This window comes from Balaenoptera borealis (genome assembly GCF_965194805.1).
Source record: "Balaenoptera borealis genome assembly, chromosome: 17".
Taxonomy (NCBI): domain Eukaryota; kingdom Metazoa; phylum Chordata; class Mammalia; order Artiodactyla; family Balaenopteridae; genus Balaenoptera; species Balaenoptera borealis.
This window is the reverse complement of record NC_138876.1, coordinates 6,605,668-6,618,041: the sequence shown is the minus strand read 5'-3', so window position 1 is coordinate 6,618,041 and position 12,374 is coordinate 6,605,668. Positions and strand designations below refer to the sequence as shown.

General features: G+C 44.1%; 1 long non-coding RNA gene across 1 annotated transcript in view; it reads right to left on the bottom strand.

The window, feature by feature from the left end:
- LOC309615271 overlaps positions 1–12,374 on the bottom strand; it is a 60,416-nt gene that overhangs the window by 22,005 nt on the left and 26,037 nt on the right. The gene's annotated exons all lie outside the window — the stretch shown is intronic.

Genomic DNA, 12,374 nt, shown 5'->3' with positions numbered 1-12,374 from the left:
TCAACCATCGGATGAGCAACAGGTCTTAGTGTGCCTAGAACTGTTCTGGTTTTAGCACTGAAAGACCCATGCTCTGGGAAAAGTTTCAGTCCTGGGACCACCAGGATAGCAGATTACTCAATCCTCATAACAAAACAGGAGAAAGGTGATACTCCTCCAACTTACAGATGAGAAAACTTGCCGAAGTTCATGCTAGTAAATGGCAGAACCATGTATTCTGGTTCTCTGAGTCTCATTTTCTGCACGGGGAAACAATTGTCCCATCATTGAATTGTTGGGGTATCAGATACGCTAATATGTAACAAGAGTATAGCACTTACTTTTCTACCTCTTGTCATTCAAAACTATCACCTTTTCTTCTTTCTCTTTACATCAAGAGCCTTAAAGAATCACATCTGGTGGTCTCCACCTCCTAACCTTCCATCTTCTCTCAACCAGTTTTACTCCTTTCCCCATCACTTGTCTAAGAAAGAACTCTAGTCAAAGGTCATTGGCTAACCACTGGTCTCTTCATAATCCTCATTCCACTTCCCTGGAACGTGAGAGGCAGTCTATCTATGTTTCAAAAACTAAAACAAATGGAAATGAATTGAATCAGAATGAATCCCAAAGCGTTTGACACTTCTGACCTCTCCCTCTTCTTAAAATTCTTTGCTGTCTTGGTTCCCATGACTCTCTTAGTTCTTCCACGTGTCTGAATGCTCCTTCTCAGACTTCATGGCTTCTCTTTATCTTTCTTCTTTTTAAATATTGCTGTCTTTCAGAGTCCTTCCATTTGCCCTCACTTTGCAGTCTCTCACGAAGCCATCTCATTCATTTCCCAGACTTAACTGTCATATTTATACTGGTAAAATTCCAACACTTTCTCCTGAGTTTCATACATATATATCCAACCATATTAATAAGGAGAGCATAGGTCATGCTGCAGTAACGAATTTACCCTCAACTCAGGGGCTTTATGTATCAAATATGCAGTTCTGTTTCATGATTCATGTCCAGCAGAAGCTGGTAGACAGAGCTCCATAGAGTCACTCAGGGACCCAGGCTGGTGGATGCTCTGTTATGAACTCTGAACGCATGACCTCTAGTCTCTGTGGCGGGGGATAGTGAGGGGGATGGTTGTACAATGGCTCTTAAATCCTCCCATCTGGAAGTGACACAGATGACTTCTGCCCCTACTCAGTTAGCAGGAACTAGTCATAGGACCCTGCAGACTGCAGAGGTGCTGGGGAAAAGGAGACATGTAGTGAGCCATAAATCAACACATCAACTGGCCCCTGGACATCTGCACATAGAGTTTACTAGGGAAGTTCAAGTTCAGGTTCCTCACAGAATCAATATCTTCTTCCACCAAACTGCTCCATCTTCTATTTTCCTGATCTTAGAAAAAGGGCCACCATCCGCACGGTATCCTGGACCGTAAGCATCTCTGGTTTTTACCTCCTCTCCCCTACTTTAGGCCACTTGTGAAAACTTACTGATTTTACCTCCTTGCCTTCCTCGTCGCTGCCTCTGTGAATCTAAACCTACTTCTCAACCTGCTGCTCTTAATCAGCTTCTTATCGTCAGGTTTCTGGATTTTGGTTTTAGCACCTGAAATGCCTCCCCTTGCTCCCGAGCACCTCTTGCTATTCGTACTTCCTCTCCAATTCATCCTCCCTAAGGCTCCAGAGAGGTTTAGCTTGTTTTTCCTCAAGTGTTAATCCAATCACACAATGTCCTTGCTTTAATGTCTACAGGTTTCCTGAACCCAACTCCTGTAACATCTAACTTCTAACCTTCCTCCTCAAACTTGCTCCTCCTGAAAGTCTCCCCCGCCCATGTACAGGAATTCCATCCTTCTAGATACTCAGCCAAAAACCTTGAAATCACCTTGATTCCTCTTGATTATTCTCATATTCCACACCCTATCTACCAGCAAATCTTGTTGGCTCTACCTTCAGAGTATATCCAGATCCAATCAATTCTCAAGAACTCTTCTGCTCCCTCTCTGGTACAAGCCAGCAACATATTTCACCCAGATTAATGTAAGACCCTTCTCATGAGTCCCCTGTCTCTACTTTTGTCCCTTTTGTTCTGTTTCCTAGATTAGCAAGAGAGGTCCTTTTATAAGTAAGTCAATCTTATCACTCCAGTGGTCAAAGCCCACTAAGTGCTCCACATCTCACTTGGGATAAAAGCCAAAGACCTGGGGACCCTGTAGGCCCTCTACAATCTGATCATCTTGGTGGAGCTTTTCTTCCAGGACCCTCCCCCAGAATCACTCCACCTGGTCATATTGGTCCCCTTTTTCTTCCTTCAATACATCAGAGTCCTCTGCCTTCAGGAAGATCTTCAGAACCAGGCCCCATCCTTTGGGTCTTTGGTCACGTGTCATTTCTCAGTGACCAGCTCCCTGACCAGCTGATATAAAATCCTTATCTCTCTTTTCCCTCCCTCCTTGTCTTATTTTTTTATCCATGGTGCTTATCACCATTTAACACACTATATATTATACCTATTTATCTTGCTGACTATCTGTATCTTTCAGGGAGAAGGAAAGCTACATGGGGATAGGGATTTTTTTTCTACCTTGTTCACTGAGAGATCCCCAGTGCTACGAAGAGTGCCTGGGATGTAGTAGGCATTCACTAAATACGTGTAAATTTTCCTGAAGATAATGGTGAAACCTCTTAGTCCAGCCTTCACCAATTACCGCAATTTCTTCATCTGCCATACTACCTTCTTAGTACAAAACCAACATTTCCCAAATTACTATCTAGACAATGCCAGTCCTACTTGCATATTTGCCTTTAAAAAATGTTCAGGAAATATTTTACACTCTTGGCTCGCCCACCATCCCACAAAATTGGCCAAAATTCAAAATACATAATAGCATATTATAAAATCTAAGAAGTACTACAGGAAGTTTAACTTTGTTTCTAAGCTTACTTATTCAATGAATTCTTTTAGATGATTTATATTAGCATCCTGTACAATTGCAGCCCTTTGTGGATTTTCTGCTACATGGTTTCCAACTCCCAGAAGGCATCAGACTGTTTTGTTTGTTTTGTGATGTTGTTTTCTCACTTTTGAATTGCCAAATACTCTCCCTCATCTCTTTCCCCTCTACATAAGCACACACACAAGCACACACTGTCCAGGACAAATAGTAACTTCCCTTTCCTGCTATTGTGTGAGCTTACAACTCTTTTATGAAGCCTAGTCTGATTCCCCACCCTCCTCAACTACTTTTTCCTTTAGTGCCCTCACCATGGCCTGGTAAAGTATTTATCAGCACAGCCAATTTAGTTAATCCCAGATATGAAATCACATGTCTACTGTCCTGATTAGTTCTTAGCTTCCCAAAGGCACAGGCTGTATCATTTTATCCTTGTAGGCCCAGTTTGTACCCCTCTTCCTCACACAGAGAAGGTTGGCCTTCATCAATAGAACTGACCTGTTGGGCCTTCTGAAGTTAAGGCATAAGAAGCCTTGAAAGCATCTGCCTGGTTCTCTAGGAACTCTTGCTTGTGGGATATTCCCTCTCAAAACCCATCCACCAAAAAAAAAAAAAAAAAAAAAAAAAAAACCCATCCACCAGCTGTGAGAAGCCCAAGGCACATAAAGAAGCCACTTGTAGGTATTCTGGTTGAGAACTGCAACTGAGCTCCAAGCTGACAGCCAGCACCGCTGGCAGCCGTGCAGTGAACCACCCTGGACGTCCAGCCCAGTCAGGCCTTCAGACGACCGCATCCCCAGCCTCCATGTGACTGCCACCCCTGAGGGACTCCACGTGAGAACCATCCAGCGGAGCCCAGTCAACCCACAGAACAAAGAGAGATGAAAATAAACTGTTACATTAGCCCACTAATTTTGGTGGTAATTTGTTACACAGTTATAGATACCTGAAACAGTCTTCTTATCCCACCTTAACATGTAAATTGTAAACAAACCTGATGTAAACTTGTCCCTTCTGGGCAACCCTGCTGTTCTTAATGAAGGAACTTGGAATATGAATCACATCCCTTGTCATTCAAAAAGTCCTGTAGTCTTTTACATCTGCCGGTGAGTAGTAATCCCCTTTTATCCAATGGATAGACTCCCCACAAAAAGGCCAGCCCCCTCCCTTTTCTTCGGTACGTCTCATCCTACTAGAAGAGCAAGATGTCTTTTTAGAAACTTCATTCTGTAAATATCATCTACTCTTGAGCACTATCAAAATGTGCTCCATGAGCCGGTGCCTGGTGTGTTTAAGTTGGTGGGACACGTTATCCTTTGGTTGCAGCCCACAGAACTCAACAATGTGCTTTCAATAAGCTCATTTTAAGACTCCTCCATGACACATTCTTGCTTGGGGATCACCCAAAATGCTCCAAGTATTTCCTGCTCTGTAGTCATTTGTGTACCTGCCTTCCTTCCCTAAGTGTGTGAGCCCCCTGGGGGCTGGACATGTGCTATATGTTCCTATATTGTGCTGTTTACAGAGCTCTTCTCTCCCATGATGGCTTTCAGTTTTCATGGCCGTTTGGTTTTCAGTGATGTTATAGTTTAATCCCCAGAGGTTCGCCTTACTTTCCTAAAGCACGAGTAATCGGTGGGGCAGGGTGTGCTGCTCACTGCTCCCTACCCGGTACCACCTGCAACAGTCGCGAGTCTCAGTGTAGGGAAAGGGGTCATTGCAGGATTTAAGATCTGAAGAATCAGCTCTGGGGCTTCCTGGATGTGCCTCTGTGCAGCTGGCATGATTCCCCTGAACCTCAATTTCCTCATCTGAAAATAGGCAAAATAGGCACCCCTAACCCTAACCCATGTCCTTGGGAATATCAGGTGACATAAAGGATATGAAAGATTTGGGACACTCACTAGATTTCCTCTAAGTTACCTCTCCACTGAGGCTCTAGGACAGGGCTTCTCAGTGAAAACTGGGAGGTAGAATTGGAAGTCAAAAGAACCTCAAACTCACTCTGACGTTCTTCACTTTTCTGCTAAATTCGGAGGGCGGGGACATATCTGATTTATAGTGAGCTCCCCTCCCACACAGTGCCCAAGTCAACCCTAAGCATCTGGTAAACCCAAAAGGGATTACAGTCCTTCAGGGAAATGGGTTAAGACACAGGACAATTGGATATATTGGAACAGAAGCTTTGGGAATAAAAGAGTAACCGCCATACAATTGATCACTTTGTCTGCATTCAACACATTCCCTGATTTATCCAATCTGTCCACCAGGGACAACCACCACCAGTTGGGGAAATCAATCATTAGGTTGAAAATACAAGATTCAACACATGAGGGACTTCCCTGGCAGTCCAGTGGTTAAGACTTTGCCTTCTAAGGCAGGGGGTGAGGGTTCAATCCTTGGTCAGGGAGCTAAGATACCACATGCCTCGTGGCCAAAAAACCAAAACATAAAACAGAAGCAATTTTGTAACAAATTCAATAAAGACTTTAAAAATGGTCTACCTCAAAAAAAAAAAAAAATCTTAAAAAAAAAAACAGATTCAACACATGAAAAATCTGTAAATAACCAGTTATTAAAGAATGATTATTACTACATCCATTAAAAATGTGTGGCTCGGGGGCTTCCCTGGTGGCGCAGCGGTTGGGGGTCTGCCTGCCAGTGCAGGGGAGGCAGGTTCGCGCCCTGGTCTGGGAGGATCCCACATGCCGCAGAGCAACTGAGCCCATGAGCCACAATTACTGAGCCTGCGCGTCTGGAGCCTGTGCTCCGCAACGGGAGAGGCCGCGATAGTGGGAGGCCCGCGCACCGCGATGAAGAGTGGCCCCCGCTTGCCGCAACTAGAGAAAGCTCTCGCATAGAAACGAAGACCCAACGCAGCCATAGATGAATAAATAAACTAATTTTAAAAAAAATTTAAAAAAAATGTGTGTCTCGGGCTTCCCTGGTGGCGCAGTGGTTGAGAATCTGCCTGCCAATGCAGGGGACATGGGTTCGAGCCCTGGTCTGGGAAGATCCCACATGCCGTGAAGCAACTAGGCCCATGAGCCACAAGTACTGAGCCTGCGCGTCTGGCGCCTGTGCTCCGCAACAAGAGGGGCCACGACAGTGAGAGGCCCGCGCATCGCGATGAAGAGTGGGCCCCGCTCGCCGCAACTAGAGAAAGCACTCGCACAGAAACGAAGACCCAACACAGCCATAAATAAATAATAAATAAATAATAAATAAATTTTTAAAAAATGTGTGGCTCATACTTAATAAAACTACCTCTGCTGCTTTTCTCCACTGGGCTTTGTTCTGCCTGTTGGTGACACTTGGTCCAGTGCCCACCTTCCCAGATACCAGCTCTTTAGGCATTTGGAGTCAGTGGCTATGCCCGCTCTCTTCTGCACCCCAAACACCTCACTTCCTTGATCTGCTCCTCATGCAGTTGTTTCCAGTCTTGCTGCTATCCTGGAGTCCCTTCTTTGGGGGTAGTTATATCTATTTCTGTCAATCTTAGAGCACATCTTCTTTAGCACCTTTCATCCAAGAAAAAAAAAATAATTGTTGCATGGATGAATCCAGAGAGTACGCTCAGAAGCCATGGCTTGCAGAGAACCGTGGGATGAACGTACCTGAACCTTGGTGAGATTTTCTAGGTGTTCCTACATCTCAGGAGAGACACCATATTTCATCCTTGGTTTGACCCAAAAGCCCATGTGAGAAAGTTTACTTGAAGCCAGAACCACCTTAAGCTAACAGGGCTGACACAAGCTTTGCAGAGACAGACCTAGACCTCTTGCTTGGATGGTAGCAGCACTGAATGGAAGACCAGAGGGAAGGTGGACAGGGTTGGAGGAAAAGAGAAAAGAAAGAAGGGAGGGGAAAAGGAAGAAAGGAAGAAAGAGAGGGAGGAAACAGATCCTATTTTTTTCTCAAGTGTCTTCCACATTTTGAAGGCTCACAGGATGATTCTGAAGCTGGAGCTCTTTAAGTCATTCCATTATTCACTGTACAGGCTTCTACTGATTGACTCTACTGAATCAAGTATTGCACTAATCATCAAGGATACAGAGATAAAAAATTCAATTCCTGCTCTAGGATCTCAACATCAGTATAGAAAATGCACAGGCAAATAACATTATGGTAAATAAAATAATAACCCACACACTAGTGGGCATGAAGCAATTATATGATACTGAACTTCTTTTGCTGCTTTAGACAGGGCTGAATGGTGTTATCCAAGAAGTGAGTCTCCTTTACCCTACCCCATCCTCAGACAGCCAGGGTCTCCCATAGTGGAGACAAAGGCTAGTCTAGCTTGGGGTCTGTTAGGAGACATTGCAAAGTTTGTGATACTTGCAGCCACCTCAGGCATAGGTAATGAGTGTGGGACAACCATACATCCTGCTTTACCCAGGACAGACTTCATTTACACTTGCTTTCCCAGTGTAATTCTTGATAGTGCACACTTTCACTCTCAAATACATCCCAATCTGGATGATAAATTATAGGGTCACCCTAGTGATAAAACATCAGGAGCCAGATGCCTGGGTTAAATTCCAGCTCTCTGCTTAGTAGCCACTCTCTTAGGAGTCCCTTAGCTTCTGTGTGTCTGTCTCCGCATCTACAAAGTGAGGCCAATATAATCTGCCTCACGTGGGTTGTCGTGAGGATTCAATGAGTTAAAATATGCAAAGCTTTAGAGCAGAGCGAGCGTACCTGCCCAGGTATAGAGCTCTTGCCCTCTCCTTGATTTCCACGGAACACAGAACGCCTAAGGTACACAGGCATTTCTGTGTCTGGTGGTTTTCCTGAAGACCTGGGGAGTTGGGGTTGGACATCAGGGTGCAGAAGTGTAGAGCCCACTGTTCCCTGGAGTCCCCGTCCCCTCCGCTGGCCCCATGACTGTTCCATTCCTGGCTCCATTCATGGCTTCTTTCCCTCTCCGCCTCTCCGGTAATATGATGCTAGGCTGAAGGGACCTGCACCTGGCCAGGGAACAGTTTTCTGCTTTCAAGGGGAAGCCCTGGATTTTTCTGTGGTCCTGGGGAGAAATATTAAGAACTTCTCCTGTGTACCTCCTCAGGAGGGCTGCTGGAAAAAATACAGGACACCCAGTGAGTTTGAATTTCAGATGAACAACCAATTCCTTTTTTTTATTATAAATAATCCCCCCAAATGTCATGGAGCATACTTACACTAAAAAGACATTTGTTGTTTATCTCAAATTAAAATTTAACTGGGCTTCCTATATTTTTACAGGTATACCTTGGGGATATTGCAATTTTTGTTCCAGACCATCACAATAAAGTATCACAATAAAACAAGTCACACGAAATTTTTGAATTCCTAGTGCAACTGAAAGTTATGTTTACACGATAGTGTAGTCTATTAGGTATGCAATAGCCTTATGGCTAAAAAAACAATGTATATACCTTGATTAAAAAATACTTTATGGCTAAAAAATGCTAACCATTATCTGAGCCTTCAGGAGTTGTAATCCTTCTGCTGGTGGACAGTCTTGCAATATTTCAAACCCTCCACCAGGTGCCCACACTCATAAGAATATCAATAACTTTCCAAGTGCAAGGGTCTTATTTCATTTCTTAAGCAACCACATGGCATTTTTATACTGAGAACTCTCTGCCTCTCCCCTCCATGGCCTCATGTCATCCCAATGTCTCAGCAAGGTCTTGAAATCTTGAAAGGTCAGAGCCCTCCAATCTGTGCTGATTTGGGTCACCATTTCCTTGAGACTTCCTTTGCCTCTTCTTTGATTAAAGCTGTGTTTGCCTCGCCTCCCGCTTTTTAAGCAATTACACTAATTAAGCTAATTTTTCTTTGTTCTCTCTTTGCAATTTGCATAAATGGCAAATTTATATATAGTGTCCCTAATTCTCCTTTAACTGCTCTGTAATTAACAGGATGTTCAGGCTAAATATAAATAAGTGCAGAAGGAAAAACAGCCTTCTGCTGAAATACCGATAAAGGCTGGGAGAAAAGAAAAGCAAAGAGGAGAAAACAGTTCTAAGCCCTGCTCTAAACTCATTATGCCTGATTGGGTCACAGTTGGAGGAGACTAGCTAAAGGTCAGCTGCTGCAAGAGCGTCTTTCTGAGAGCCCTGACACCTGGAGCAATTTCAGGATAGAATTCGGGCTATTTGCTTGCAATAATAATACTGCACAATTTTTCAAGGGAGTAGAGCAGCTTGGCATGAGGGAGATAGTGGTATGACAGTCAGTGGGGCTCAGTCTGAAGCCCTGCTCTAATTCCAACCAGTCGAGTCACCTTGGGCTAAGGAACAACAAAACCCGATACCTGGGCTTCAGGTGCTCTCCAGGCAACACATACTGTAACACTCAGTAACCCCATCATCCCATAATTTCCCAGATATAAAAATATCCCCACGATGGAGGTGTGCTTAAAATATACTCCTAAATCAAGACGAAGTCTTTCTTCTACAAATGCACATTCATATATTGACACAGGGCTTATGCAATAGTCCTTTGGCAATCAGCTTGGTTTAGTGATTAAAAAGGTGGTTTTTGGGGGCTGGTCTCAATTCTACCTCTAGCTTTAGCTCCGTGACCTTGGAAAAATTGCTCAACGGGTCCAAGTCCAAGTTCTCTTTTCTGCAGAGTGGCATAAAACACACTTGTGAGGCTGTTGGCAAGATTACAGAAGCAGCTTTAAAGTATCAATACTTAGCACCGTGCCTGATGCCAGCAAGCCCTCAATACCGTTTAACGTTCATATTTGTCAGGTCACATGTTTCAGTCGGCACTGGTTTCAGGTGAACCGCATTGGTTTCAGAAATTGGTTTCAGAAATATGGTTTCAGAAATACGGGGTCTCAAGACCTAGAAACTTGGGTGATCCAACCAAGGAACCATGGGAAGACCTGTCTAAGAACAGAATTGTCCTCTCCTCCACATCTTCGAGCTGTGATCATAGTCATTGTAACAATATCAATGCCTCATTTGTGTGTATATTTCCTGAAAAGTCTACAGAGTCCACTCTGTGACTGGGCACATAGAGGGATGAATGAGACAGTCTTCAAGGTGGGGAGATAGACAGGTTTTAAACAGTCAATTCTGAAAGGGTGAGAGAGAGCCGTGCTGGTCTTGCGTGTTGGGGAGTCGGGGTCCCTGCGTGGACCAGAGGATCCAAAGAAGGTTGTGTTCATACCATGTGTTCACACCATTTCTATGTGAGGAAATCACTTAGGACTTCTCTTCCCCCAATTTTTTATCTGTGTTTTTTAAAATTGATGTTTTGAATACAAGTATCCCCTACTTTTCGAGAGTTCGCTTTATGCCACTTTGTTATTAAGGAAAACTCACATTAGTACCTGTCTTTGATAACCAAAAGAAATCAAAAATAGCATTCAGCGTTTGCTTTGCAGCAGCCATTATAAAGGGAGTGAGCACCCAGAGAAGCGAGAGCTGCTTCCCTGGGAACCACACTCAGCATCTCAGCCTGGAGCCAGCATAGCTTTGAACTGTGTCTATGAGCATCTGTGCTTTATCTCCATTTATTTTGTGCATCCATGAGCAAGATGTGTCCTAAGGTAATTGCTTCTTCGCTTTGCACCACTTTGGCTTACGAAAGGTTTCAGGTAGTGGGGGATACCTGTATTGTTATATTATATATTAGAATATGCATATAATTTGTAAATAAGTAATACATATGCAGAGGAGTGTGTGCTCAAAAGGTTTTTACTGAGATCAAAGGATACAAAGGAGAATCAGCAAAGGGAAGATCAGAGAAAAGAGGGTTAAGTGAGGAGGGTTTCCTGGAAGAGAAGCTTGGAAGCTGTAAGCTCCATGAAGGTAGGGGCTGCTTCTCTCCTGTCCCTTGTTACGTCTGCAGCATATAGAAGAATGTCTGACACACAGGGGACACTCAGGATCTGCTGAATGAGTGGGTGAGGTAAGGGGGTAGGAGGGGAGAGGAGATGCCCCCTGAATTGCCCATGCTTTATGGACTGAATGCTTGTGTTCCCCCAACTTTATAAGTTGAAGCCCTAACCCCCAAGGTGGTGTTATTTGGAGGTGGGACCTTAGACAGGTAATTGGGTTAGGTGAGGTCATGAGGAGGAGGCCCTCACAATGACATTAGTGTCCTTATAAGAAGAGAAAGAGGCAGCAGAGCTCACACTCTGTCTCTCTACACTGAGGGAAGGCCACGTGAGGACACAATGAGCAGGTGGCCGTCTGCACCCCAGGAAGAGGGTCCTCACCTGAACCTGACCATGTTGGCAGCACCCTGATCTCACAGCCTCCAGATCTGTGCTTAACTCACCCACTCTATTGTATTTTGTTATGGTAGCTGAGCTGACTAAGAAACCATGGTTACACAACCTGTAACATGGTCATGACCTGTGTGATTTCTGAAATCAGAGAAGGAAGAGACGTGTCCCAGGAGGGGGAAGGTCATGGACTAAAGTGCATAGGCTGGAGAGAGCCCGTGTGTTTGGGGGGCCACAGCAGCTTCCATAAAGTGGGAGGCAAGAATGAGGGTGATGACATGGACAGCTCCACTCTGACTTGGGCTAGAATCCCACCTTGGCTTTTAGCAAGTAACCCGGGCTCTCTAAAAATCATAATAATGTCTGGTTGCTCAGTAAAATGGGATTAACAGTAGTTCATGGTGTATTTATGAGAAACAAGATAATGTATGTAAAGTGCCCTCCGCGCCCAGCATGGTGTTTGGCACAAGAAAGTCTTCCAATAAACCCTTATTGGGACTTCCCTGGTGGTCCAGGGGTTAAGAATCCGCTTTCCAATGCAAGGGACATGGGTTTGATCCTTGGCTGGGGAAATAAGATCCCACATGCCACGGGGCAACTAAGCCCACGTGCTGCAACTAGAGAGAAGCCTTCGCGCCGCAAAGAAGAGCCCGCTTGCCTCAAAGAAGATCCTGTGTGCCACAGCTAAGACCCGACGCAGCCAAATAAATAAATAAATATTAAAAAAACAAAACAAAAACCTTTATTGATTGGCTGAGGCCCCTTTAAGCAGATGGTCAGCAGGGCATCTTTTAGAAGACTAGAATCATGGCTGGCATCAGTTAGCAGAAATTGTTCTCCATGAGCGGATGTTTCCAAGGATCATTGAGAGTCTCAGAGATACTTCCTTATTTTCTGTCTGCTAGAATTCAAAGATCCCTTGTTTCAACATTACATCACTGGGGAAGTACTCAAAGACTCAATTATAAAAAATTTTAAAAATTTTAAAAATTTAAAAATCCCAAAAGAGTTTTTTCATTTTGGTTGGGAGAAATATTTTCAATAATTTGGGGGGATGGGGGAATCTCTTTTACTAAGTTGTTTTGTGATAAATATTTTAATGGTGTCAAGAGGGAAATGCCTTTTGTGCTGAATGTAGCTCATTACAGGCCCCTCAAAGGAAGCCTTTGTTAGCATCCCCAGTAGCTGATGAGTGCT